Genomic DNA, 23,390 nt, shown 5'->3' with positions numbered 1-23,390 from the left:
AGATTTGAGCTATAATGATCCGAAAAGACAGTGTTGCTGTCAGCCAGTGTTGACAGATCTTTGGAGGTGAAAAGCAGTATAATAACGTGAGTGCTAGCAAACAACGGTGAAAACTTTTCGTTCTCTGCGTTTCAGTTCTTAAGATCCAAGTACACCGGTGAGCGTAGCAGGGCTGAAGCTGGAGGCATCCCTCACCACAGACCAGTTTAACTGTGCAGGGCGAGCCGAGGATTTTCTGCTTCAGGAGAGGCAGTTCCCCGGTGCCTCCCTGCGGGGGTCCGGGTACCGGGGCCAGCACAGCACAGCCGGCCAGGCTTTCCCGGTGCGAACGGCGAGGCGACCGGGCTCGCAGAGCGAACCGAGCGAGCGGCGCTCTGTGCTCCGCGGTGTGGCCTGCCGCGGGGTTCGGGGCTGGGGTGCCCCCCTGCCGGGCGTGCCGCTGCCGGGGAGCAACCAGAGCTGCGGCCGCGCCCCGGTGCGGAGCATCCCGCACCCCGCTCAGCGCAGCGCAGCCCAGCTGCGGAAGGGTCCGCGTTCCCCGGCCGTGCCCGCCTGCCCGGAGCAGCGGGGCCGCTACCTGCGGGCGCGGCGCGGGGCGGCGCGGAGCGGAGCGGGGCGCGCCCGGGCGGGTCCCCGCCGCCGCCGCCGCCCGCCCCGCCTCGCCTGGCCCGTGGGAGCGGGCCCGGGTGCCGGAGGCGGCGGGGAGGGCTGGGACGGGGCCCTGGCCAGGGGTTCCTCTCTCCCCCACCCCCTCCTCCCCTCGCCGCCGGTTCCCGTGAGGCTGCAAGTGCCGCCGCGGCAGCTGGGGGGCCGGCGGGGGACGCTGCCGCCGCCCTGCCCAGTGCCGGAGTGAGGGCAGGAGCTGGTGGCGGCAGGAGCGGCCCCGGCGGCGGGACGAGGCGAGCGGGGCAGGTGGGTGCGCGCCGGGAGCGGGCCGGGGCCGGGGCGGGCAGTGCTCCCGCCGGGGCCAGCCCGCCGGCGCTGGGGGCTGGGGGCGCCCGGGGAAGGACGGTGCGCACCGGCGGGGCGAGGCGGAGGGGAGAGCCCGCGGCGCGGCGCAGGCCGGGGGTCTGGCTGGGGGGGCAGAAAGCCGGAGGCGCGGAGCCCCCCGGCGCGGCGGGGTGGGAAGCGAGCCGAGGGCCGCGGGGAGCCGGGGACATGGCGGGCCGAGCCCGGCCGGCCGTGCCAGGTGCCCTCCCCTCCGCGGAGGGACCCCTGCGCCTCCCCTCCCCAAATCCCGGGCAGGGTGGCTGCTAATGCGTGTAGGAACCGGCAAAAAGGAGACATTTCCATCTGGCTCGAGGGTGTTTTCTCTGGCTGAAGTTATCTAGCAATAATATTGAGGGGAAGAACAGTTATTTGTAGCAAAACTTTAAAGAGCAACAGGTTGTTTCACTGAGATCACACGCGCTGGGGAAAAAAATCACCTCGGGTGATCCTGGTGGAAAAGGGCTAACAGCAGCGGCGTGCACACCACTTTGTAACACACTTCGGAGTCTGGGGAGCTTCTAGCACTGCGCAAAATAAATTTCACGACATATCTGAAGATAGATTCTAAAAACTACGAACCCGTCCTTAAAATTTTCATTTTACACTTGTGTGGATGCAGGAGATGACCCTTAGAGTTACTTCCATATGTTTGTTTGAAGCGTTTGCCTTTTTACGGGTGGTTTTCCCTCTTGAAACGGGCAGTCCCTTACGCGCAGCCCTGCGGCTCACCCTCAGGCTCTGCCCCCAGACCACCCCGGGGTGCCGTGCCATGCCGCCCCGTGCCGTGCCGCCCCGGTGCCCGCTGGAGCTGCCCCGGCTGCACACGGCGGGCTGCCCGGGAGCCCCGCACGGCGCGGCGGGGCACGGCCCGGCGGGGCGCAGCGCGCCGCCCCTGCTCGCTCCCGTACGCAGGGCTGAGCGGCTCCGCAGGCTCTTCCCGAGCTCCCCTTGCGAGTAGCGTCTCTATCACTGCCGAGACTCTCGTGCTTCCTACTCGAGTTTCACCACCTGGTGTAAACGCAGAGAGGATGTGCTGGGAGGGGCAAGGTCAGGGGAGTATTAGTGAGGCGTTGCTAACGCTATTTCCCAGGCGGTGCAGTGTCCCTGAGAGTGTTTATGCTAATCGTAGACATTAGAGCCCTTAACTCCTGTTCTTGATTTAGGCTGGGGCTGGGCCACTGCGGACTCTTTCACTTACTGTCCTACCCTTCTTGCCTCACCACGCCGGGGAACGAGGCTCTCCTTTCAATGAGAAATGCAAGTTCCCACCCCGGGGACAGGATCCAGTTCTGGTCCCTGTGCATTCACTGGGGTCTGGTCATTGATCCCAGTGTTGTGAAACCTTGATCCATACATCTCTTCCAGTTACGAGAGTGGAAAAAATTAGTACGATGATTATTAGGAATATTTTTGCTGAGATTTACTGAGATGTGGCAAAGGGATCTGTTAGCTGTTCAGATGAAACACTGTTTCAATAACTAGCTTACATTTAATTAATATAATTGAAGGTGTTGAAAAGTAGATAGTTTTAAAGCAGATTGATTATGGCACGTTGGTGATGAGAAGGCACACAGAGCATCCCAAAGCATCCCTTCTTTTAGTTTAGTACATGACATAACTGATATTTGGGGTAATCTATAGAATTATTAGAGTGATCCCAACTCTATGCCCAAGTGTGTGTCAGATCTTGCCACAGAATTTGTGTCCTACCCATAACCTCTCAAAGAGGCTAGTGATGGAGTGGATAGCATGCAGGCAAAATTTTGACATCGTTCTTGAAGTAGCAGTAAAGCAATATTGACAGAGAAGGTTGTACAGTTATCTCTTGTGCTAAGCTTTGTGGCTCAGTGAAACAATTGAGATCCCAGATCTGCCAGTCTGATACCCTTTGTGCCATTCTCAAACCTCAATACTTCCTTGATAGTTGACAAACTTGTTAGCATTATCTTCCGAAATATAAGCAAAAAAGTCAAGTGAGACAGTGGGAGCTTTTCAGCCTGCTTCCATTCTGTCTGCATGTTGGTTGCAAACTGTTGGTTGCAAGCAACCTCTTCTGCATAAGTTGGTAGGCTTTCTCAGTCACTTATTAACTGCAAGAGTGCAGAATGCTTTACCCGCACTAATTTGTGCCAATGATTGTTAAGAACATTATTGACACTCAAGTAGCATGAAGGGGGGATTGACAGAAGTCAGTCTGGTAGCTTTAGAGCCAAAATCATCTCTGCTGATGTATTAGGGCTAATTCTGTATAAGCTCATCTTTTGTTCAGCTGAGAAAGTTAGGACAGATGAACTACTCAGCTCACAGAATATGAGAGATTGTAATCACTTCGTGCAGACGTGAAATGCTAGTGAAGGCAATATGATCTAGTGACTTAATTGTAAAGACAATTTCAGAATCTGTTCTGGGCTTGGACACTGGCCTCGGGTGAACCATTTCCTTTCGGTTTTCTGGTTTCACAACGGGGGGTAAGAATGGTGCCTCACAGGGTCTTGTCAGAAATGTCTTGTGTAGAAACAGGGTTTCTAAAGAGCACTGGAATTGCCATGCAAGAAGCTGGGTGGTGTTGTAAGGCATGTTTACCATATGGGAACAGGCAAAGTAGAGGGGTTCAGAAGTTTCTGATCCTTTCCACCCCCATTTGCAGGAGGCTTGAACTGACTGTTGTGGTGCATAGGGTCAGGCCACTGCTTCTCTGTTCTGCAGTCTTCAAGTGGACCTTATAACTAGATCCCCTGTACCTGAAACTGGCTTAACAGATCTAAATCCATTTTGGAGTTGGAGGGAAAACTTTATGCTACTGTACTTGATAGTTTCTATTTCTTAATAGTTACTTTGGGGCACTTGGGCCTGGCATATTAACCTGTCTCTGCTTACAGTGCCTGGCACTGGGACAGAGACTTCTTGGTGCTGAATACTTTGGTGGACAACATGCTGAACACCTGGTCTGATATGGGTATGGCAATTAGTAAGTGCCTGGGTTCTGATTTTTGCTTCTTGAAAAATGGAGGAGGGGGGGTTTAAACACAGCTGTGACATTATACATCCAGATATGCAATATTCTCTTGTGCAGAAAGTGAGGGCCGTTGCGCTGTGTCCTAAGTCTAGAGGCGGATGTGAACCATTGCTTCCCTGGACTTGTCAGAGTGCAAGTACTCCTGGTTAATAGTGGCACTTTGCATGCTAACAGTGACCATTCCAACATGTTGCACAGGGAATGGGAATTTGTGATGACACATACAATGAGAAGGAAAAGAAGATGGAGAAAAGAAAGAAGGATGGGGAAGGAAAAAGACACAGGAGCAAGGGTGGCAATGATCTTAGCAAAGGGAACATTTTCCAGTAAGCAATTCTGAATGTGATGTAAAAAATAACAATTGAAAGTTTTATTTTACTACACAGAGCCCAAATTCTTCCTTTGATCTCTGTACAAGCTTCCTTTTGGCATCTGTGGGAGATCAGTGGAGAGAGGGGAGTGCGTAGTCTTGAATTTATGATGCAGCCCGTGGACAGTCATGAAACGAAATTCAGTCATCTCAAAAAATTAATACATAGCCATGAGTCAACCAGAAAGATACACTCATGGTCCAGGAATAAATGGTAAAAATCAGCCTGTTCACAGACTTCTCACAACCAAAATAGTAGGTGGGTTATCGGAATACTCTGTTCATTGCAGCTAAGTTGTTGGGCATCTATTTGGAGAAATTAACTCACTGTCTGTGCTACTGTCTACAGGAATTCCTTAATATACTTGATTTGTGTAATAGTCCACACAAATACACTATTTTTGAGACTTTTACCAGTATTCAGAATCTAGAAACAGCTATTTCAGCTTAATAAGTTAGGAACACATTAAGTAATCCGTAATAAGTAACAATAAATTCTCTACAACACTTATTTAAATTATGGGAATAGTTTAGTAAATTTTGCTAATTAAACTTACTACTTGCAAAGAGCAATGTGTGGCCTTTAAAAGATAGGTAACAGATACACCAACCTTTCTGAGGAAATCAAATACACGAGAATTCATAGAACTTAAGATGGTTGGTTTCAGGACTTTTATCAGGTGTTTTTCATGAATAATAAACATATAGATCTCTTCATCTACAGAAAGCTCTCTAGCTTGAAAGACTCTGACTTCTGATGCTGCTGTTTGCCTGTTGTCATGCTGCTATAGTTGGACACTTGGTATCTTTAAAACATGGAAAACTAGGGGCTTTGGGTTTCTTTACATACATCTTGTGAGAAACAGAACATTTAGGAGCAACCTGGAGCAAAATGCAACATTAAAGTGTCACTATAAATCACCCCTGCTGTAAAAAGCTCTGCCTGCTTTCTGCCTTCAGTCAGCAAGTCCTGCTCAGAGCACTCTGTGGGTTCTGCAAGCAGTGGGGCTGCTGACCCGTTACTGTTACCCTTACTTGTCTCCACTTAGGAGGACGTCTTACAAGCCAGAACAGCGGTCTGCAGTATGCTCTGCAAACAGAAAAGCGAGCTGGTCCCTGCCATAAAGTGCTGAAGTCATCTCGGGCAGATGAGGTTAAGGAGATGAAAGACATTTCATCCTTCCATTTCCTGTCACCATCTTCTCTAAGCAAAGCTTAACAGAGGTAGTGCTTTTCTCCAAGAAGTACCATCTAACCTGTATTTTTTTACTTTTTGTTCTTTGTGCTTTCTTTTTATCTGATAACCTTAATCTTCCTGAAAGGGGACATTCATTCCCCATTCCTGTTTTTCTATCCTCTGGTTCACCAATGACCTGGCACCATTAATTCAAGCATTTGCTTGTGAAGTTTCTGTGTTTGAGAGCTGCCTGTGCTAAAGGAGCACCACTGAAGACAAGCTGTTGGAGGAATGTGATATTATGGTGAGATTTCATCCAGCCCTGTTACTCCTGGCTCCTCTGGTACCAACTGGAAGCATCAGGAGGGCAGGGGGATGGGAGCAGACTGACAGTTTCAGTGAACATGCAACAGATCTGTATCTTATACTGACTGGGTCAAAGCGCTCAGCAAATGCTGTGCTCCCCAGGAGCATGCATTCATGGCTGTGTTTGCGTGGTCTGTCACACAAAACTCTCCACAGAGGCAAGGCAAAAAGGGAAGTTGAGGTCTAGTGGTGATGGGGTTCACCAGTGAATTTACAGATTAGGGACTGAGGTAGCAGATGAGTTGTTCATACAGTCTTCTACTTAAGTTCTTCTTTGAGAAAGCCTGAGCTGATCTAGAGCTTCCAGATGGTTTTGTTGGCACCCTTCCCTCTTCCCAGAAAGGTTCAGGTACCTTTAAAATACACAGTGATTTCCATTTCAGGTGCACAGCAGTATGTCGCCTAGCCTGCAGCTGCTGCACCCCAGAAGGGCAAGGATCTTTTGCAGGTCCTGTGTTATGTTTGCCAAAGCAGTGCAGTTATCTCTGATATTATAGTGAGGCATGGTGTAGGCAGGTTTGAATGTCTAGATTAGTGCCTCAGGAGTTGGTGCTTATGGCAGGGATTGACTCCTTATTCCCATCTTCTTCCAGCTTTCACCTCATTGCTGTCTTTGCCATGCACAATGCACGTTTCTGCTCAGTTCTTCAGCGCCACTTGAAACCCCGATGTGGTAAGCCATGGGTCCACGTGTACCACACTTAGTCTGCTATGGCAGCTGCATTCAAGATGACCTATTTAGGTGTACGTGGTTTTAAATATTTTGAACATATAAGTGGCACTCATTAGGACCTTCTGACTAACCCTGATCAAGCCAGCTGTCCATGCCCTGCAACAGCAATCCAGTTTTCAGATCTCTCTCTTTGTTTATGTTTTAGAGCATGTTTTACATTTAGCCTTTGAGGAGGGATTTAAGTAAGTGTCCCCAGTCCACACCAAGCAGTACACTACACCATGCTGTATTGCAGCTTTTCAGATGCCATTCTTTCTACACAAGTGTTTTGTAAGTATTTTGAATTGTGGAAGTAGTTCCTTCCAGGAGACTTCGTATTGGAAAGACAACAGCCTGCTCAAAGGACAACTGATCTACACCACATTTAAGTCTTACAGATATTTTATGTCTTCTGCCTAGCCATATATTTTGCAAGACTGTCATATCCTTCCACAAATGATAAAATGTCAAACTCAGCTGATGAGTTTCCTCCATTCGGTGGCCTTCAGTCTAGGGAAATGCACACATTTATAAACTGAGCTGTTATCCTAAATCTTCTGCTGCCTGTCTTTATTGTTTCAGGGAACCTGCCTACAGTCCTTATCTTACCTTAGGGAAGCAACTGTAATTCTCCTGTTTTATGTATTCGAGATTGGAGGGGCTGGATCCGGTTAGTGAATGACAAACTGGGTATAAAAGTCCGGCTTCTAAACAACAGAAATAGGTTCCACCTGTTGCCCCACAATATCCTTTAAATACATTAGTCCATATGACACCCTTGTCCCAAGCATTGTAATGAGGATACAAACACTGATAGCAACAGTGGTGTGTCATTGTATGTTTGAATGTATAAGCATGAATTTTTGATACGATGTAGACTTCTGTCTTTAACAAACATACCGATAGCAGATTATGCTTCTTTTACTTTCCAGGATAGCGGTAGATTGAGTAATTGTAGCAGCTTGCTGAGGGGCAATTCCTGCTGCTTCCATTTCTCTGGAAGCAGTGTTTGCACAGGTAATCGTCTCTGATGTGTCATGTCTGTTTTTGTGGACATTTGCATATCTAAGCCTTTGAAAGCAGCTGTCAATCAGAATGCTCTGCTTAATCTTAAGGAGAAACTTTCACCCTCCCTCTTCCACAGTTAGCATGATCAGAGCACGTACTTTGAATGTGCTGCCTGGGAGCTTTCCGTTGCGAGTTTGAGCAGTGTCCCTCTGTGAAGTGGTGCAGGAGGCACAGTGTCAATGTGCTGCCTTGCAGAGATGAGGTCTCAACCCTTCTGGCTTAAGCAGCAGCTGGATGACACTTTCAAGGGTGGAAAAATCTCTGTGCCTAAAGTGGGTGATGAATATCTCCAGAACCTTTGAGAACCTGAGCTTTAGTTCCTTAGTGTTAATAACTGTAATCCCTTCATCTTCTGGACTATCTGCAACATTTAGTGTCTTCGTTTCACTCTACATAAGCATTGAAATTTTGTTTCGCAGCCACGAAATCTAGAAGTGGTTAGTTTTAATTGAAAACTGAGGTTCAAATGAAACCACATGGTACCTGATCACCAGAGTCATAGGTATGTACATTCTGGCTGAGTCTGTGTTCTGACTGTGGCTGCACCAGTACCTCTGGCTGGAATCTCACACAGGCAGGATCTGTTGCCATATATTGGAAATCGCCAGAATGAAGCAGATTAAGTTTTTGGGAGCTGTTTTGCTGTAGTAATTTTCATTGCTTTCATAGAGTATTTCAGTTTTCAGTTGGGGCAGTGAAGTATGTTAAGAAGAAAGAGCAACAAAAATTGGACGTAAGGCCCTCTTAATAGGAAGGAGTTCACTACAGCCAGAAATACCTATATGTGCTGGTTGGTGTCATATAGGTGAACAATATGGAGAGAAGTGCAGTGGTTCTCCTTGTTGTTGGGCTTCCTTCATAAAATACTTCATTGCCCCAAAGTGCCTGTCAAACCGGAATTACTCTGGCTGAAGCAGGACACGTCTCACGTTCTACCATCAGCACTGGACGAGGCAGCTGGCAGCGTGGTGCGATGAGAGCTGCTGCAGTGGTACCGAAACCGGCAGTAGTGAGAGGGTCTGGAGCAGATGTGGAGTCCTGACAAGAGACAGTGGTGGGGTGGGAGCTGAGGCAGGCGCAGGGCTGGCGCTGTCTGCTCTCTTACAGACCTGCACGAGTGAAATGGGGGAAGAACCAAGCCCTGGCATGGCGGTGGGAGTCAGCAGGGTCAGTGAGGTGACACAAGGGGCTGGGAGGCCGAGTACTCCCCATTTGTATTTGTATGAGGCTGACATGTTTTTCCTATATAACACTTGGTTCCTTTCTCCCCTAAAAAAATACTGCTTGCTTTGTACATCAACATGTTATTTGTAGAAATAGACTTACTGCCTGTCAATGAACTGAAGCATAGTACTTAATTTCCGTAATTCTAAGTGGGGACTTAGCTGGTGATAGCTGCATTTGATGATATTTTTTAAAGAACATTTAGGTTGGTGACAGTGCCTGGCAAATGACACTAAAGATCCCAATGTTGTCCTGTAAGAAGACACCGTCGACAAAGACTATTGTTGAGGAACAGGTTATTTTAGTGCCACTATATCAAAATAATTTACATTACTTATTCTGAAATGACTTCCTGTTCCTGAAAGTGTTTATAGCTTTGCCAAAATATCTTTTCTATAATGTCACAATAATCTTAGTGCTTGCAATTTTTAAAGTGAAATCTTGTTCTGGGAGGTGATTTGTAGTAGTCTTATTTTCTTATTCAGTACGTCTGCTGCCATATTTATCAAGGTGATAGCTGCAGTTACTAAAGACTAAAACAAATCTTGGCACTGTGGTTTCTATTAATATTGCGAAACTGGCAGAGCTGACACAACAATTTGTATCCTCTCTCTTCATGTGCATTGCCTAGAGAATTACTGACTTGTAATTGAGAATTGTTGACACTTGGGCCAACAAACTGGGGGATACGTAAGAGTGTAGGTGACACTGAGGGTGCAGTTTGTTCTGATGACTTTCTGTTGCTGTTAGCAATTTGCAAACTGGCAGGTAAGTTTGAAGGGATGGCCATTAAAAACAATAACATCTTGTAAATTATAAAGAATATACTCACACGCAACATGTGGAGTATTAAGACTTTGTTTTTATAGGCAGTTTTTGAAACAGCCTTGTATTATACGGCCTTGTTTGAAAGCTCTGCTTGTAGTAAACCAGAGCACACTGAAATAGCTGTTTCAGAAATAAGAAAGATTGGCTTTATTGAGCCAGGATTTGAACATACAATTCCAGACAGTAAAAACAGTTGACAACAGCTTGGCATCCAGATACTGTCTTTCATTCAAAGATCTAAAGGAAATTTTAAAAATATCTAATTACAGAGTAATGGGTTTCCATTTTGAATCAAGGATAATCAAAGTAGGAAAAATACACAACTACAATTTTCAGGTTCAGATTTCTATTGTTGGGTACTATTGTTCATGTTACTGATCTAAATATGGGTGTAGATGGCAGCTTGTACTCAAATTTGAAAATGATCTGATTTCTGGGCCCAGAGACGAAAAGGGGGAATTTCTGATGAACATATAAAAGTTTAAAAGCATTTAAAAAAATTGAAGGCATTTAAAAGCCTAAATCTTGTTTCTCACTGGGATTTGCACTCTGAAATTTCTTTTTTGCTTCTGATAATGTCTCGACTTCAGCCTGTCCATGTCAGGTAACATCTCTGTGATGCTTGTACTTATATTATGCCGCCTTCTTCAGAAGCAAAGAAACTACAAAACATATTCAGGGAACATTACAGGAACAGTAACTAGGGAGGAAAAAGAAGTCATAATTCTTAGTTAAGCCTGTAATACAGCAGCGCAGGTGTGTGCCTAACAATTAACATTTCCTTCTAAATGAAGTATTTTAGGTGAGCAAGAGTTCACATCCTGTTGGGGAAAGGAATTGTGAGATCTATATCTCTTAATTAAGGGAGCATAGTTGCACTGATACAGCTGGCGGTGGAGTTAGATAACTCATGGCTCTGAACTTTTCCTTTCAATACTGTGGATTAACAGAAACTGAAAATGGACACAGTGACCTGTAGGATCTCTGCTTTGCCTATATACTTTGTCCAGTTTAAACCTGAGTGTTCTCATGTTAATTTTATGGCATTGCTTCATCTAAAAAGTTCATGGACTACAGTTTTTAAGTTGAGATGTTTCTAAAGGTCAGACACGTACTTCCTTAGTACCAGCCAGCTCCCTTAATGTTTCCTGTACCTGGGGAAAATCCCTGGGGGAATTAAAGTTCACCTTCTCCCAGTGGTCCTCAACGCTGTAGGAACCACAGGCGGGTGGGTGATACACAGAGCGGTCCTGTAGCTACAGGGTGGCGTGCACAGCTGGGTCTGGCCTCCCTGTTTGCTACTTGGTTTGGGCAACGGCAAAGATGGCATGAAGCTATTTTTGTGTCACCTTCTCTGGTCTTATGCCCAGAACAGCTTGGAGAATCTGGGCATGCATAGTTCATTGCCGCACATAGTCCATTTTCAGTCAAATGTTTAAGCTACGGGTTATAACAGATGCCTAGATTCATTGCTTTCTGCTATCTTTTTTTTATTAATAAAGTAATAAAATCCTTATCTACATGGATTGTGTAAATCTTAAAGAGGCAAAAAATAAATCCCTCTTCCACTGCTTATTTAGTTTGTAAAGCCCACTGCAGTCCTGACATCTGTTTAACGTAGTGCATGTTTACAGTGCAATTACACATAAAAATATACAGATGTCCTCACTGAGCGAAATCTCTAACTATATCAAATGGCAAACCTTATCCCAGCTCTTGCTCACTATATCTTCATTTTTCCTAAATGCCTGAAGAAATGGAAAGGATCTTGTGGTTCCTCTACAGATTGCTAAATGAACTATCCTTCTTACACTATCCTCTTGGACCATTTCTTCAGAAATATTCTGCATGTTCTAAGACTCTACATTGATACATATAAAGTTACAATAGCAGCTGCCTGACGTATTATTCTGGGAATACAGTATGACTCTGTAAATAAAGATTGCATGATAATGCAAATCCCAGCGAGCTGAAAAATCAAAAGGTCATTCTCATTCATTCTATACTGAGACAAAAAATTAAAAATTGGATGAATAGAGCAATACAAATTTGAGCTTGTGGTGGAGCTGAGCTAGTTAAATCTCCAGCTCAGTTCTAGTTCACATGCCACCATGACTGAAGTTATTTTAGCTCAGCTAAACAAAACAGCAAAATAATCATTCAGGTTCAGCTGTGATTTGAGGAAAGGCTCATGCTTCCTGGTTAGAGGATAATCTAATCATGCATAAGTAATTGGATAATTAACAATTGAATGTAGGTAAAATTGATAGCAGGTTCTGAAATTTTAATTAACTTTACACTTACTAGTTGTTCATAAATGTGTATCAGGAATGATGAATTTCCTTTGCAATTCTTCATGTATTGTTTGCTATTCCATAGTCTTAAATTATCAATATTTTAGAAATTAGAAAGTGCGTATGCAATTATTGAATCCTTTGAACTATTGGATCACATGGTATCAAGAGAAAGAAACTTTTTCCAGTGGCGTTTGTCAGAATGGCTCTTCTGCACTCACAAATTAGAATAGAATTTTAACCTTTGTTCAAAGCTGTGTCCTCCTTTAATCTGCCTTCTGGCTTCTGGTACTGTGCATTTTTCTCACGCTGCCCCTAAATTTCCAGTTGTCACATGCTCTGACCAGTGGCAGAGCATGTTTGAAGGTTCACGCTGTGCAGCTGAGAGATGTGTTCTTCGGCCTAAATTAAAAGCTCTGCTCACAAGGCGTGAGCTGGCGGTCTAAGCAGCCTGCCAGTGTGTGCAGGTGCATTCACAAATAAAGCAGCAGGTTCTTGTGGTTCTGGATGCATAGGGAAGAGGGAGACTGAGAATGGTTTGGATGATACTACTCCGAAGGAGAAATGAAGGTAGGATTTGACAGAGTGAAATTATGTAAATCAAATCATGGAAGTATATGAGAGTTGTATAGGGCAAGTCTTTTCCTCAAAACACAACGCAGTTTTGGGTCAAAAAGAGGAAGACCCATTTCATAATTGAGTGACCATAACCTGATGTGCAGTGGCTCACTGCTGTGTGGGGTGGCCCAGTTCTAGTCTTTCAGCCAGACCAGAGCCAAGCAGACCTGGCTGGACTCCAGAAGTTGTGTGTTGCAGGCAAGCTCCCACCTTGCCAATGGCACTGGCTTTCCTCAGCAACGTTTCTGACATTCCTGGCTTAAAACTGGGAAAGGTTTTGTAGTTTTTCGGATGTGCAATGGAAAAAAACATCTTATGTTCTGAAGCATTCACCACATGGGGGAACTTTATTGACATAGCTTTGTTATAGGGGTAGCTGACATGCAGTTTTGAAACTCTGAATGACACCTGCATGGTAAACAGATATTTCCCAGACAAGCGTGAGCTGAAGTCCTGCTGCTTTTCAGCACCACTTAGGTTCTCAAGAGTCAGATTTTTAGATTTAATACCTAAACATTCAATTAGTAGCATACTGGGCTTTTCCAATGTCTCAAATCACCTAGCTCCTCCTGGGCTTCAGCTGCCAATTCTGGAGCGTCCATTGAAATGGCAAGTGACCGTCGTGTGTCATGTTTGAGTTTCTTTGAACAGTAGCCTATGTTCTCTCTACAATGCAGTCTATATTTTCTCTCTCACTGAATCTCCAGTTCTTACTTTCAGTTGTTAATTTCTTCATTTCCTGTTGTTATTAATCATTAAGCAATGTGTTTTGCTGGAGGTATATCAGAAATGGGTTTATATTTATAGGTCTATGTACATGTTTGTAGGTCTGTATAAGACACGCTGGCTTAGGGAAAGCTGAACTAACTACAATCATGGATTCGTTTCAGCATGTGTCAAATGCATTAACAGTCAATGATGCTTAAACAGATGCCTGTCTCAAAACCTGAACTTCTTAAAGTGATGGATCTGTGTAACCATACTGGTTTGGAACCCTTGTTCTTGTAAATGAGACATCAGTTTTTCCCCTACAAACTGTATAGTTTTAAATACTTAGGTAAAAACTACTTTGCTTGTTTTTACTGGGCTGACATGATGCAAACTTTATTCAACATGGCTAGATCCCAGAAGACCCAACATAGCTGACATTTTTTCTAGCAAGGCCAAAACCAGGAACAGCAGACTGGCAGGCAAAGACACCCTGACAAGTTTATGTGATTCTAAATACATAAATACATTAAATACTTTAATATAAACATATGATTATAAATTAAAAAAATATTAATCACTCAAATATATAAATAAGAACAGTGATGGTGTCTGATTCCTAGCTCTTGATAGAAGTTATGATGACAAGCACACATGGTGAGGACAGAGTTAAAAATGGCTCACTTTTGAAAATGAAAAGGAAACAGCTGAACTTGGTTTTCTGGATTTCAGCTGTGCATGTCTCATTTTTTGTCTCCTAAGTACAGTTTGAGCATTGTCTCTTCCTGATGGTCTTAACATGTGCACAGTAATATGTTTGGGGACACGTACCCAACTCCGTGCTTCAGTCAAGATAGACAGAAAATCACTATCTGTTTTTAAAAACACCCTGGATATGTATGTCGGTCAGTGGAAAATTTCGGCAGCAGGACAAATTTACCGGCCCAAGAATATAGCAGGCTTGCAAAAATGATTTTTTTTTAAAGTAATGATGAATAGTCATAACAGTAAGAATATTCATTGCTAACAATGACACTTATTGGTAGAAATCTGAAGTCCTTTCGTCTCAATGCTTGAACAGCTTATAACTGTTGGAGATGAAGGTGAGACCTGGGGTGGGAGGTTAGTTATCCCAGCTCAGTGTGTCTTGTTCTGAAATGAACAGGAATGATTCCTAATGGCGGGAGAACATGAGCAAGTTATAGAAAGGTGGATCCATTTTTTTTTCTGTCTGTACACACATTTTGGTGCTCTTACTAAGATGCTGATAACCAAAATAATGTACTCTTATAATATTCCCTTCTTACTAACCTCCCTCTAAAGTAAATAGAGAAATCTTTTCTGTCTCTCCAGAAAAACCTTTGCTGACTTCCTCTGAACTTTGAAGACACTTAACTGTCCCTTGATACTGATGTTCCAGACAGAGCTATTAGTGCTGAGCCTCCAGACAGAGAAATTTAATTTACAGGCTTGATTTTTTAAGGCATCAAAGAGCTGAAGGGGAGGAGAGAGGCTGGCATGAAGTAGTGTACTTTTCCTGATTTCACTTTTGGGAAATTAAATAAACATTTACAAATAAAATCATGAAAACATTTTTTTTTTTAAATTAGGTGTACAAGCATTAGCTGTTCATTGTATTCTCCCACTTGCGAACTGTAGTGAAGAACCATTTGTCTTCCAAAAGTGTGGTGGCAAGGCTTAATTTAATGTTTGTTAGGAAGTCTTGGATCCTTGGAGAGAAGGTATGAGAGGGGTATGCAATATCATTATCATAATTTTATATATAATATTCTGTGCTTTTATCTAGCTGAGGAACAATGATTCAGTCTCAACATCCTCCATGCTCCACAGAAGAGGTCAAAGCTAATTGTTACCTCTCTCTTTACTGGCTAGAGAAGCAGAGATTTCATTCACTGCATTCAGCATTGCACAAGAAGTCAATGACTGAGCAAGAAATGAGGCTGGCAAGAAATAAGGCATATACAGTGAGCACTCGAAATCTTACTGGTGTAGTTGTTTACTGGAGTACCTCCTACTACTGTTTTCTTAGCGGTGTTTTTGTTGCTAATGGATTAGGCTCAGAAAGAGATTACAAATGCTAACGTTAATTTTGTGCTCTCCTCAATTCCTTGCAGAAGGACCAATAGGGTGAGTGCTTTGTTTTGTTTGAAATTGTTCCCTTCAGCTTTGCAAGCAGCAAGAGAGGAATATGCTGTCTTCTGAAGGTTTAGGAGCAGTCTACCTTGACATTTTATCATTTGAAAAGGTGATTGTGCTGAGTCTTTAGCAAGGCTCTTTAACAATGTTACCAGACATAATGAAGTAATAGAAGAAAAAAGAGAAAAAGAAAAAAAAAAAAAAAAAAAAAGTTTGAACAATTTGATGAAAATTTGCTGTACCCAGCCACTTTCTACATGTTTGTTGCCTTGACTGTTGTGGTGGTACTTCTTCACTGTCTGTCTGGTAGTTTTCTAGTTTACAGAAATACATATTTGCTCAAGTGCATTTCTGTGGTACACCTTAGGTCTGCCATTTCAGTAGGGGGAAGGAAGATAATACGACCATTTTTTTCCATCAATAGATTAAATTTAAGAGTATTCCCTTTCACTTTTTGTCTTTTAGCTGGCTACAGGTCTTGTGGGCTTAGGCTTAGCAAGGACACATTTTGAGTATTTAATCTGTACTGTCAAAAAGAGGAGAAAATAGGACATCACTTTAGTGAGAAGCTTCACAAAGGTTTGAGAGGAAGTTTTCAGGTGCGGTGTTGGCACTTTCCCTTGTAAGTGGGGTGGTTCTCGTAAAACTGAACTATCAATGAAATGACCTCTTGCTTGTCTATATTTATTCTCCTTTTGAGACTTTGTCTTTGCTCTCTTCAGTTTGTAAGTCAAAACAAAGTATCACACCGTTGCTAACACTGCAGGTTTAGCCTGCTATCTGAACATCAATCCAGGTTTGTTCTGCTTCACTACAGTATCACCCACAGGAAAACGACTCTGATCTGGAACTTATCAGGGTTTTGTGTTTATGCTCGAGACAAGTATACATGTGACCTAGACTTCAACTTTTACTGTGCTGACACTATAGGAAACACTTCTCTTGTCAGTAAGTTGATATGTCAGCACCAGAAGTTGTTAGAACAGTTTCAACAGGTGGGTACTTTTGTAGCTGGTTTTCTGGTCATTTTTTTAGATACTTTTAGGAGGACTGCCCAAAGAGCTGAACCGTAACAGCTCTGCTGAGTTAATGCCTCAACAACCAAAATTTAGATTATCTGCAGCAGCATTCAGTGTCGCATCATGCTCATTTTAGGACAGTGACACATCTGTAGCACACTGTAGAGACGCTGGCTTTTATTATACCCCAAGGCTTGTGTTATGCCCCGAGCAGCTTGCAGCAGAACTGTCAGGAGATATATAACATCACATATACCCTTCCTTTACCCAAGTGTGAGGCGTATCTTTTGCCCCATTTGTACTCAGAACAAACAAGCCTCTCTGAGTCATGCAGTGATTGCATCCCCTGAAGAAATATGTTTTATATTTTTTAAGATCTTGTAAATCTGTCAAATCTCTGGGTTTAAATCTGTTATTTGCATCTCCCTGTGCAGGTCTAGGGAGATAGGAAGATAAAACAGTGAGTTAGCTGCACTTGGGATTCTCGCCAGTCTTCGTGGGATGGAAAATTCCTTCCTAATTCCATATCTGACTTTAAATTTGACCCCTCAGCATGTGAGCAAGATAGACCAACACACACACTTCAGAAAAAAAAGATCCTTTGTGTCCTAGCAGGACACTGATGCAACTTTTCCAGGGTCCCAGTCTAGCCGCTGCCAATCAGTGAAGCTTTGTCTTCCCTCAGGCATCCTAGAACGTGTGGGTAAATTGGGCATCAGAAGAAAGGACTGTCCTGTCCCTCCTACAGGCTGTCAACAGAAGCCTTGAAACATGAGATTTGGTTATAGAGGTCACTCAATGCAGAGCTACCAGAAAGATGAGCATGTTGAGCACGATACAGAAAACCACTGGTCCCCAGGGGAGACTTTTCGTTTTGTATATTCCAACATCAGTGATCATTTATGCATTATAACTGTCAGCTTTACTGCTAGCTTTTGTGTTCTCCTCATTTTTTAACAAACAGTTTCATTTTATTATCTAGAGGACTGATTAAGAAATACTGAATAGGTTCAGAATGAGATTGATTTCAAGTGACGTCTTTAGAAATTACTCCACTCATTGATATCATCCCTTTAATGAAACCTTTGAGATCTATCCATAAATCAGTTTTGAATCTCTCTGTTTATTGCAGTTTTTAAATTTGTATGGTCAAATGCCTTGTAGAAGTCCATGTTGTACTCTATACAGTTGCCTTTATCAAGTCAGCTTCCCATAAAAACAACACTGGGTTTTTTTTTTACGGGATGGTTCATATTAATTTTATTTTACCCTCATTGATTTTTAGAAAGAATGCTGACTCATTTCATTATTGTATCCAAATTTATATGGGGGTACGGTGGCTATAATTTCCTGGGCCTTCCTTCTTTAGTAGTTATTTAATACACTTGCAGTTCTCTGACCCTTTGGAATTTTCCCATTTTTCCATGAGTTGTTCAGTATCAACACTAGTGGTTCGGAGAACTCCTCATTGAGTTTATGTAAGACTCCAGGCCTGTTGATTTGAAAACATTTAATTTTAGCAGATCTCATCTCACATCTCCTTTTATTGCCTACAGTGAATTTTGTTGTGCTGACGTAATATGGGATGATACATTCTCCAGCTTCATTCCAAGGACAAAACAATGTGCGAAGGACAAAATGTTTATTGGATATTTCCGCCTTTTTTTGATTGTAATTTACAGTTTTATCACCTGCATCTAGCAATGGGCTCATGGCCAATCTCAAGTGCACTAATATTTATAAAAATATCTTTTTTTTCCTCTTTACCTCTTTTAACTGTTAGTACTTCCTTGATCTTATTAAATTCCCTCGTAAGTTCCCTGCATATTGTATCTTAGGAATTGTTCTTAACTTTTACTTTCCCCTTTCTTCCGTGCTATAAATAAGTGATTTTTAGTATGTTTTATTGCCATCTTTTATCCCAGACAGCTTCTTGTTTAGTATAAATATTCTTGTGCTTGGAAGTGCATTTTTAGCCCATGATTGGATAGGCTTAACACTTTATTTTACATTTCCCATTTTATTTTACACTACGAGTCAACTGAACTGGTGATTGGTTTTGACTTTCAAAGTCTGTCCTGTTTAAGCTCCAAGCCTGTGCTGTGGAACCAGTCCTCTTTTACTGGCTGATGCCGCATTTTGCTTGCATGTTGCAGTTGTAACCACATCACCCATATGGGTACCCAGGCAATGGCCAGTTGGAGGGAAGCACTTAAAACTTCTAGTCCATCAGAAACAAGTCGGTGTCTGAGCTGTTTGAGCTTCCACATGGAAACTTTCATGTGACCACTAGAGCCCCAGGAAACCAAACCATTGTTTTGTTACTGGCCACTTGACAGGTGTAGCACACACTCTTCGCAGGAGCACGTCCCCCATGACACAGTTTTACTTCAAATTAAGACAGTTTATTTCAAGGTAGCAAAGAAATTGGAATAAGAACCAGGCAGGAAATGTGAGTAAAAAGTCATTAGGAACAATTCCAGTGAGTTACCCAAAGGAAGCATGAGGGATTGCCTGAAAATCCTTGGCTTTTTTTAACTCCCACTGGCTGCTCACGCTTGCTCCATGCTATTTGCCACCCTTGCTGTTGTGCTTCTGGAAATGTTTATAGGGCTGTGCTGTAAATAAGAGCACCAAAACCCAATCAGATTTTTTTAAATGTCACCAATGAAGATGCATTCAGATTTCTATCAGGGTCCCCTAAAAGTTTTATCAGCCAAATACCTATTCTTGGCAATTTTAATACTAGACTGAACAAAGCACAGGATAGTGTATTTTGTACCAGTCCCCAGGGCAGAGACCTCAGTGGATATAGGTTGTCCTTTACACAGCAGCAAGTATAGCTTTCATGCTCACTTCTGTAACTTGAGTGCTGGATGAGCAGTCTTGGCTCCAGCTTAAGGAGGCTCCTCTCTGTGATACTATAGTGCTCCCCCTCAGAAAGATAACGGAGAAAAAAAGTCATTTAAATACCTGGGGTCTTGTTGGGAGTGGTGAAAGCACATGAAAAAAGGACCACCAGAAGGGAAGGCTGTCCTTTCCACCATGAAGTACATTTTGGGTTTATCTTTCGGTGAAGGGCAATCTGCTTCGTCCCCTGGTCTTGCACTTGTGTCGTTGCTGGAGAACAGATCCCTAAATGAAGATGCTTCTCACTTTTTGAAACTTAAAAATGGTCTGTCTTTCCTTTCTCCAGTTCTTTTTCTGAGATTTCCCGAGGACAGAACTAGAATTTCCTTCTTTGGGGGGTTTATAGGCTGCCAGGAAAAATTATAATAGTAGCTTCAGAGAGGGCAGGATGGTTTTCTTTTGGCAGGGAGCAAAATTCCTCCCAAGAGAGGGGAAAGTATGGCTAAGAAATGGTGAATGGTCATTTGATAAATGGCATGAGCTTCTTCCATTCCTGTGCCTGGAATAGTGACTCTGGTCACTCGCCTTTCCCCTCCCGTGTAGATAACGACAGCACCCATTAACTCTACCCCTACTGAGAGCCATGCAGGGATGGAGCGGAGCCCTGTGGATGGGGCGGGGGGGGGGGGGGCGGTGTGTGACTTCCATGGAAAATGTTTCTGGAAGTGAAATGCGCACTCAAGTCTGGCCCTCTCCAGACATACCTTCATTTGGCACGTTAACCCTGACAGCCATATAACTAGTCAGCATAATGCCCCATTACAAAGATACACACATAAATATCTAGTCAAGGTAGGCAGTGTGGGTTTGGGGTTTTTTTTTCTTTTCTATTATTTTCTTTTCTTTTTCCACTTGCTTAAATAAGCACAGCAGAGCTGGTTTTTTATCACGCTCCTGCTCCTGCATTTTTCCAACCCAATTAGGCCATTACCAGGGCTAAATGAGGCATGGAGCCTCCAAAAGTCACACCGTCGTCCCGGAGATGAAGCGCGTATAGCTGCAGAGTTGGCAGGCAGGCGAGGTGGCTGGGGCTCACCGGAGTGTGACCCCAGGTGTTTTTCTGTTCCAGAAAGATCACCTTCAGAAAGGAGGTAGGGGGAAGTCAATTAAAAAGTATTATTTTAAAAAGCCCAGTGTTAACAAGGCGTTGCCACATTGTGGTCAATTCCCGTGGCTGTTTCCTAAGGATATATGGAGAAAGTGGGTGGCCACAGTGTCTTCTGGTGTCTGGACAGCATGGAAAAAAAGGCTGTGAAGACTGTGAAAGCCTTCACGTGTCTTCCAGTGGTTCTGATACTGGTTTTTTCCTCACTGGTCAAGAGCTTCTGCCCTGCCTCAGCCTGCCCATGGGTCTGTAGTTCTGCGGGGGGACAACTGGTACTCCACTGGTCAGGCTCCCTTTCCAGTTGAGGGCCTTCAAGTCATTTGTACCAAGCCAGCTTGTGCCATAAAGCAGGGCACTCTTCAACTCTTTCCATGACACAACCCCTCTATTTGCTTCTGTTCCCAAGCTGCTGGGAAGTCTTCATGCTAGATGTAGAAATTATGCAGAGGAGGGGGTCTTCTGTCCTGCCCTGAAGCTCTGGCAGCCCTCACCAATCATTCTTAAATTATAAACTGCAAAAAATTATGTTGTAAGTGTCCAACACAGGAGGAAAAAAGGGTCCATTTAGAAAGACAGAGAATACAAAACCTGGCAATTAGACTCATCAAAGGCAAGCCTGGGATGTCCTGTTTTATTTCAGAGAGCAGAGAGGAGTTCTTCCAGAAAAGATGGTAATTTTCCATCATATACTGTTTTAAGCACTTAATTTTTATGTGCTGAAAGGAAATGAACACATGCACTTTTATGAATTTCATTCTTGTACAGTGAAAAGAATGGATGAAGTCCTTTGCTCTAAATACAGATTATTTTAGAAGCTGAATAGTTTTCCTTGTCACTACCTTCACCTCAGTTCTGCTGTCTTCACTCACACAGCAATACCTCAGTTATCAGCTAAATCACGTGAAACTTCTTGCAGAATATGGTAGTGGAATCAGATGCAATACTGAATTCACCAGATAAATGAACCTGGAAGTGAGAAAGATACAATTCCTAACCTTTTTGTGGTTTAAAAGTGTGATAATACATCTGTTGAAATTAATGTAGTCCAAAGTAGCCCACACTTGACCGTAATTGGACGTGTTCTTTTGGATCTAGCTGCAGTGGTTTGAGGTGTTACTCTTACACCCGCACGCTCATCACCTGGGCAGGCTTCCCAGCAGGAACCACGCTCCTGATCTGCTTCAGTGTCAAATCTAGGTGATCTGGTCAATTGCATCTTCACGGCAGTTTGAGCTAAACTGCGGGAATATGCAGGAAAAAGCTAAGGTGAAGGCTCAAGATCTATTTTGATGACTCTTTGGAGATCCTGATGACCTCCAATAGTGGTGCCATAAAAAATGACAGGTGAGATTAGGATATTTTAGGTGATTAAATCATCTGAGGGAGTGACAGGGAATTTCCAATAGGGAAATATCACTTGGAAAGAAAGATATATTTTATTCACAGGAATATGTCTCAGTTTCAGGGAGAAATGAGCTTGAAAAAAGCTGAGGTGTTGATTGTTTTATTCTAGGGCTGACTTTTACAAAATTAGGGCTGTTTTTCGCAAAACTATTTGCTTAGAACATTAACCAAATGCTAAGTAGTGAGGCTAGAAATGTTCCTTGTAAGACACGAATGCTGTAATTGTCAGGCACAACATTTTTAAAGCAGGTGTCACTGGGTGCTGCTAGAGGCAGGCTCTTGTACCCAGTGGACTGCTGATCTTAATCTGGATGGCAATTTCCCTCATCCTCATATGTTACAGGACAGAAAACATGCATCTGTAGGGTTCAAGGTGAATACTGCAGAGTCTTAAGTGAGATTATTGAAAAAATGTTGACGCTTGTCCTCCCCGTCTTTTACAATTTATTGAGGACAGTTTGCTTCATACGAACCTGTAAATAATATTGTGCATCCCTGAAGAGGGCAGGTGGAGCAACAGGGGAGAGCTGCGCTGGGTTCTTGCACGTTGCTGCGTTGGTGCTGCTGGGTGCTGGTCCTGGCTGTATGTCCTGGGTCTGTGGTATCATCTTACTGATGTCTCCAGCAGGGAAGGGCAGCCCCACAGGCCCAGCCAGCATTTCTGAGGTGAATAATATAAATAATCATAACTGATAAACGAGTCCTTGCATATCACATTGATCTTCCAGTGCATTGCATAGGCAGATAAGGGTCACTGTGCCTGTTCAGGGGTCAGTATATAGCATATCATATTGCGTTCCACCCCGTGCTCCATCCCCCATGAGACATGCTAGCACAAGCCAGCTCTGCGAGGGAGTCAGCAAAACCTGCCTTCTCTCAGCGTAGGTCTGGAGTAGGACACATGCGTGTCCGTGCCTGTTACTCACCCCTCCTCATGCCTGCATTTCTACTCTTGAGATTCTGCTCTGCTTTCCACTGATCTATGTTTAGTGATTTTTATGGTTCAGCAAAACTTCTTCCTTGCTACAATCCAACATTTCTGATAAGCTTATCAAGGCTCCCTTTATTGTTGAACCTATTTTCCTTTTCTGAGGACCCTATTCACTCCTGCCTTCTTTAACAGGAAGAGCTTACACATAGTATACAGGGGAAAGAAAAAGAAAAAGTAGGAAAGAGTGTTTTGGTATTAGAATGAAAGAGGGAGAGAGAAGAAAGCTGGAGAAGGAACAATTATTATTCTGTTCAGAAAATCATAAGGAAGAGAAAATAAATAATGGAATAATAGGAAAACAAGACATCCCAAGACAGTAGAAAACTAGAAATGTAAGAGAAAGAGTAGGAAAAAGACCATAAAAAAATCCACAAGGACTTATTAATAAATCATGCTGGACTTTATGTAAGAATAAACCATCCAACACAAAGAA

The 23,390-nt window shown here is 43.4% G+C and overlaps 1 protein-coding gene across 1 annotated transcript in view; it reads left to right on the top strand.

The window, feature by feature from the left end:
• The first annotated feature begins 714 nt into the window (after positions 1–714).
• Positions 715–23,390, top strand: part of CASR (calcium sensing receptor) — a 77,643-nt gene continuing 54,967 nt past the window's right edge. The window contains exon 1 of the mRNA XM_040597050.1: positions 715–912. The gene's annotated coding sequence lies outside the window, so the exon portion shown is untranslated. The remainder of the gene's footprint in view (positions 913–23,390) is intronic.

Source organism: Falco naumanni, chromosome 5, assembly GCF_017639655.2.
Source record: "Falco naumanni isolate bFalNau1 chromosome 5, bFalNau1.pat, whole genome shotgun sequence".
NCBI lineage: Eukaryota > Metazoa > Chordata > Aves > Falconiformes > Falconidae > Falco > Falco naumanni.
This window is presented reverse-complemented; position numbering and strand designations above follow the sequence as displayed.